Raw genomic sequence first — 6828 nt, forward strand, 5'->3', positions numbered from 1 at the left:
GGCAGCAAGGAGAGAAAAATGAGATAAATTGTGTTAAATTAAACTCTTTGGAAGTTAAAAAACAGAGGTGACTCAGCATAGGACCAAGAGGCACCAGAATGACTCAAGTATATATGAGGTATGCAATGCTGTAATAACTGCTCCTACCTACTGTGGGATATACCTGCTGTGGCTGGAGCAGAGCAAGAATTTGGGCAGGAGGTACAACCAGGATTGCAAATAGCCCTGGAATCTCAGCATTGTATTTTTTTGTTGCAAAACCAGATATTTTCAAAATGCTTCCTGTCACCCAAATATTTCCCAGAGCCTGTCAAAGCACTGGCCAGCTGCTTTCTCTTTTTGTTTTACTTCAACAGTTGCAGGTGTGTGTCCTGTGCACAGACATTTCAAGGGTGGTAGATCTGTGCCATCTGGGGCCTTCTCTCTCCCAGTGCCTCTGAGATGTGATTAATTCCAGCAGCTGTGAATTAAGTGGCTGCCTTGAACTTTTACTAGCCCAGAACTTTTAACAGCCCACTGTGGGCCTTGTTTGCACATTCACAAATGTGGAGCTGAGCAGGTGGAGTGCTCTGGGCTTTTGTAATTGTCACTGGAGCTCCTGCTCCCACAGACAGGAGTCTGTGGGGAATGGGACCAAGCGGGCAGACTGGGAACACGGGAGCTTCTCTCTCCAACTTCAGCCTCCTGGTGAAGTGCACTAATTGGCCTCAGGGGCAGAGCTGGTGCCCACACCTGCATGAGGAACCTCAGGCTGGCCCTGTGCAGACAGGGACAGAGCTGTGGGAAGAAGGAGACATGCATGGTGCCACCACGGCCCAGAAGGACCATGAGCAACCATAAGGCAAAAGTGCTACTCAGTGATGGCAGGAGAAACTTTCCTTGGTGCTTTCTGAGTACAAGTTGGCCAGGAAGAGCCAGTGACCCCAGGGCTGGTGCCATGACCACACTTTCCATGTCCAGGCCCCTGCAGGTTTTGTACCTCCCCTGGGCTAGGGCGATGCCCCAGGGTAAAAGGCACTCACTTCGTGTTTGTGAGTGCAGTGCTTGGGCCTCTGCAAACATCAGCACACTACAAACACTTGTAAATCCAGTCAGCTTTGGCCAGTTTATGGTTAGACCATAAAACTGCAACCCTTCTTCCCCAGTCTTCTTAAACACAAGTGTAAATTACACTGGACAAAAGCTTGAAACAGTACAATTTTCTTCAGACAAAAATCGCCTTGTCAAGTGTTGGGAGAGGAGTCTGGCAGGAATCTACAGCCTCTCCCGCAAGATGTGGGGTGAGGCTGTTGTCCTGTCTTGCACAGGCCAAAGTGGAAATGCAAATTTAGCTTTTTCTTATTCCTTGCCTGGTTCCAGTAACAGGTGGCCCTGACAATTTAGCTAAAAATAATTTGAAAAATCCTGAAGGAAGTGCTTTTCTTGAGGAAATCACTGGGAGAAAGCCCTGAAATACTATTGTTGAAAAACCTGGTGAGAGTTTGATTCCAGCGTCAGACTGCTGGTGGGCAGGGACTGCTGGTCCAAGCCATGCTCTGAGCAGGCCCTGGTAGCAGAGATGGCTCAGGCTGGGAGTGTGCTCATCAGTGGCCAGGAGAGTGCTGACAGTCTCCAAGGTCAGAGTCCGGGGCCTCTCAGGGCCTTTATCCAATGATCCAAGGTTTTTTCCTGAGATCCAGCAAGGATGTCTCCTGTTCCAGCTTGCCCAAGTTGTCTCTCTGGTCACCATGCAGTTGTGAGCAGAGTCTGAACCTGCCACCTCTCCCAGTAACATGAGGCAACTGCAGAGCATGGTCAGGGCCCCCTTTTCCTCACTCCAACAACAGTGGGACATGAGAAAATCCTACAGAAGAGTGCCCATGGAGAGTTTTAAAAAGTGGTGCTAGAATCACAGACTCTCAGATTGATTTGGGTTGAGAGGGACCTTAAAGCTCATCCAGTTCCACCCCCGGCCAGGGGCCCCATCTTCTACTAGACCAGGTCGCTTCAAGCCCTGTCCAGCCTGCTCTTGGACACTTCCAGGGATGGGGAAGCCCACCCTGAGAAGCAAAGGGGAACACAAAAGCACAAGCTCTAGGTTTTATGAAATTTGCTGGAACTGCTGTCTGGGTGACACCTGCAGGACAGGACAGTTTTAGTGCCCCCTGAATTGCACCTGACGCAGCCAAAACCACTGAGGGGAAAAAGCTGAGCATGAAACTCTTGCAGCCTCAGGGAGAATCGTGGTGATCAACAACCCACTGAGCTCCTGAGGTAGGTGTGGCTGCAGGGATCCTGGGCCCAGAGGCTGCCTGGGCAGCAGCAGGGTGAGCAGGGATGAAGACAGGAGGGCACTCAGCGGGCACATGTCAGAGCAGCAGCGGTGCAGGGAAAGCACCTGCCTGGCCACCAGGTTCAGAGGGTGTGAAGAGGTCATGCTCTACCTAGAAGTCAGGGACAAGTGGAGTGTCACCAGGATCTGTCTTGGCACATGTCCTGTGGAACATCCTCTTGAGTTGTAGGAAAGAGGCGACAAGAGTGTTCTCCTGTCAGGGTTGTGGGTGACGCAAGTCAAGGGGACCAGTGCTCCAGGGCAGGGCCAGAAGGACTTGGACAGACTGGGAAATGGAGCCAAAGGAGCTGCTAAAATTCAACACAGACAAATGCCAGGTCCTGCATCCAGCATTCCCTGAAAAAAAAATCACACCAACAATCTCAGGAGAGGTCAGTGAAGACCCCCCAAACAGGCCAGGGATGAAGCCCCATGCTGAGAGCAGGGGCTGGAAGTGCTGAGTGGACTCTGCCCACAGGAGGAATGGCTTTGGGGACACCAAGGAGCTGTTTGTCTGTCAGTCCCTGTTGGGAGGTTATCCCATAACTGGTGCCACGCTCATTACAGGGGGACATGGAAGGAGGAGGAGAGGCGTCAGGCAAAACCCAGACAAAACCCACCATTTTCTTGTCCTCATCCTCAAAGGAAGCATTTGTGCCCATGTGGAGACCAGGACCAGCTGGCAGGGAGCTGAGATACAAGTGATGGTGATTTCTTCTGGAGAAAGAATTCTTGAGCAGGAAGGTGCATCCCTCAAAACAGCCAAGGAAACAGGAATGGGAGAAGTTACTGGTGCTACAACAGTGCCCTTGGCTTTGGGAGATACAGCACATGCTTGGAGAAGGTAAGTTAAGAGTCTCATTTTTCAGAAGTGACAAGTATTTATAGGATCTGGTCCAATCCTGAAGGCTGCACCCCAATTTGAGGTATTTGGTTTAAAAAAACAACTCACTTAACATTTCACAAGTTCATGGAGATTTGATTACTGCTGGACACCACTGGCCAGGTTTGATATCCATCAGGAGACCAGAGTGGGATACAAACATGATATTTCTTATCCTAAAGGCTGTTCTGAAGATGTGGACTACCAGAACTGAAGTTTCTGGCATCCAAGGAGATTTCAGTATATTTTAATATTTGTGTCAAGTATTGCTTGTCTCAGAAAAGTCCCTTTTCAAATATCAAAGTTGAAGGGGGTTTCTCCAAGTGCTGCCAGCATGTGCCTTCCCTAAAACCTTGGGAGAGTGGCCAGGCTGTATTGGAATGCCATGGCACCAAGTTTCTGTGTGAAACAAGGAAATGCTCATCATTGCCACAAGCAAAAGGTGTCATTTTGTAAACTCAAAGCAAATGAGTGGAAAAGTCCAGTTGACATGGCCCCTCTGTCCTGCCAGCTCAGCTGCCTGGCCTGAGAACTGCTCAAGAAAGGTGGAGCACAGAGTCGCTGTTCCATGTACACACAGGACACAGATCTACAGCTACACACATACACAGGGCCACAGCCACAGCTGCTCTTTTTTCACACTCACTGCTTATCATTTTCAGCCCCAGACACCCTCTGACCTGCACTTCCCCTCGCTGAGGCTGCCACTCCCTTGGTATCTATGCTGGATTTCCACACAGGGTGTTCATCCCCATCTGGGGTTGTAGCCTACACTTTCCCTACTTCCCAGAAGATGTTACTGTTCAGCTTCACATCTCTTGACATTCCAGATCCAGAGCTTATGCTTGGACCATCTCCTACTGCTCCCCATCAGGAGCAGAAGCTGCAAGGACACTGAAGCAATAGTGCTTCCCTGATGCAGAAATATCGCGGCGCTCTCTTGACCTCCAGATTCATTCCCTGTGGCAGTCCTCGTTTCCTGGGGGTCCCACTTTACATTTCCCTGGCACTACATGGTGAACTCCAGCTAAACTTACTCCTTGTATCAGGAACAGCTCCAGGCTCTGAGCAGGCAGTGCTCACCCAGCCTGAGCTGGAGCCATCTGACTGCTGAGCCCTACAAACACACTGGGCACTGCTTGGTGCCTTCAGTGTCCAGCCAGTGCCACTGCCAGGGCCCTGTCCCTCCTGTCCAAGTCCTCTCCTAGGCCTCTGGACCACATCATCTCCCCCACAGAGCAGTGCCTTGTGCTGAGTGGGTGTGGTTAGCACAGGTGGTGAGAGCACAGGGAGTGTAGGTGCCTTGCAGGCACCTCCTGCTGTGCCCCTACAGCTGTGGTGCTGCCAGCTCGGCCAAAGGCCAGCCCCCATCACTGCTCCTCTCTGTTGACAGTGGCAGGTGCAGGCACCTCATAGCCCTGCAACAGGTAAGATGGGGCTGTAGGAAGGACTTGGTGCCCAGGAACTGCAGCTCCCAGCCCTTCTAGCAGCCTCCTCCCATGCCCAGGTGCTGCAAGCCAGGTGCTGAAGAGCTGCAAGGCTGGAGCAGAGTCCGGCACCGGTCAGCACCTGGCACAGCCTGGAGCGAGGCAGGAGGTCACCATGGGTGCTGTGTCACAAGGGCTTGGTCCCGTGGGCTCAGATCCCAGTGCTGCAGTCTGCTGGGTGCTGCTCCTCGCTCCTGTCCTTGAGCAGGAGCCACCTCTGAAAGCCTCTCCCCAGGGCCCCCGAAGGGTTAAAAGCTTCTGCTGTGCTTTCATCACTGAGGACACACCGGCTCCTGTCATGCAGGTAAGACAAATCAGCCGGCACTTGGGGCATGGCTGGGACATGGAACATAGGACAGCACCTGGGGACAGCTTACTAAGGACTAGGTGCCATCCAGTCTCTGCTCTTGGCTGTGGAGGTGAGGAGGGGTGAGAGGGCAAGGCTTTACCAGGACCCTGTCATGCACTGCTGGGCAAAACCTGCTGCTGGCCCCCAGGGCTCTGAGTGGTCTGGGCAGGTTGTGGCTGCTGCTGCCTCCAATAGAGGCATCCAGTCCTTTCCAAGAGAAATGAATCCTATGTTGTTATCTGCTCCCTCAGTTCAGCAGTGCCCTCGCACTGGGCCATGGCTGTGCCCAAGGCTCAGGACCCCACCTCTCAGGGCTGAATGCTCCAGGCTGCCTGCTCTGCTCACCTGAGTGAGTACAGATGCAGTGGCTTGGTGAGGAGAACCACATCCTCCTGCAGGAGCAGCTTCCCTGCGTGGGTACAGAGCACATCTGTGCTCCTCCACCAGCAGAGCTGGGTCTCTGGCTGGCTCATATGTCATTGTTACAGAGATCCCTCCCATCTCCTGCAGGAAGGACAGGAACCTGTCTGGCACTGGTGGCATTCGTGTTCCCTCTCTGCTCCCCATCCAGCCTTTCTGGCCTTGTCTGCCCGGGCAGAGATGTGTGTACCTGCTCTGGGACCTGCACAGGGTAACACCTGCTCAGTCTGTAGTTGCCATGAGAAATCCACCTCACTGCAGGTGAAGGACGGAGGGAGGAAAAGGGTCGAGTAAGGTGGAGGCTCTTTCCAGGCTCATCCCTGTGCAGTCCAGGGGGGACAGGGAGATTCTCCTCCCATATCTTCTTATTCCTTGGTGCACAGGATGTCTGAAGACAAATGGATTAAATCTGGCATCTCTGAACTGTGGCTGTGTTTGCTGACTGCCACACTGCTCCTCACTAGGGTGAAACTCAGGGTCATTCCTCTGCACATTCCTGTGGCTGCTCTGCAGCCCTGCAGTTGCATGTCCAGTCCAGCCTGGATTTGTCAGCATGGGGAGGGCACCAGATGAGCTCTCCAGCCCTTGCTGTCCCTCCTGAAGCGACATTAACCATTCCTTGCATGCTGTGCTGCACAGGGTCGCTGCAGGGCTCAAGGTTCTCTTCCCACTGTGATGGACTTACTTTCTTCTTGCTCACCTGCTCTTTTTCCAGGTGTTGAGCCCCAGCTTGGAGCATGAACAGGTGACTAACTCTTATATGTCCAACCTCCTGCTATTGAATTTATTCACATTTTTATCACTCTGGTTCCTGAAGTCCCCTATTCCTCCTCCTGCCCCTGATGAACAGGTCAGTGGGAGCAGCATCCAGGCAGGTCCTGGACAGAGCCTTCCCCTCTCACCCCACACAACATGGTACCCTTACCCTGACAAACCAGCTGCCTGAGTGCTGTGGCAGCTCACACAGCCTGAATTTCCAGTGAGCACAGATCCATGTGCTCAGGCTGTGTGGCACTGCAGCAGGGAGAGTGGGAGGCAGGAGGCACTTCCTGGGGAGTGGCACTATGGGCTCCCCCACTGTTCAACCCCCAGGACCCTCTCCCAGCAGCACTGGGACAGGCAGGCTGGGCTACTCCTTCATCAAAATGTTCTTGGCTCAGCCTGGAGCTGGAGGAAGAGCAACAGTCTGAGATTTCCAAACCATTGGATGATATAGTCCTTGTGTCCCTCTCCAATATGTGCAGAATTAGTAATTTAAGAAACCCCGAAGTGTGCAGAATAAGTAGTTAAAGAATATATTGATCTGTGCAACTACTTGAGAGCTTACCCACACAGAGATTTCCCAGCCTGGCACATCCTGGATGGAGTGACAAGTGAC

This window comes from Vidua chalybeata, chromosome 5, assembly GCF_026979565.1.
Source record: "Vidua chalybeata isolate OUT-0048 chromosome 5, bVidCha1 merged haplotype, whole genome shotgun sequence".
NCBI classification, from domain to species: Eukaryota; Metazoa; Chordata; class Aves; order Passeriformes; family Viduidae; genus Vidua; species Vidua chalybeata.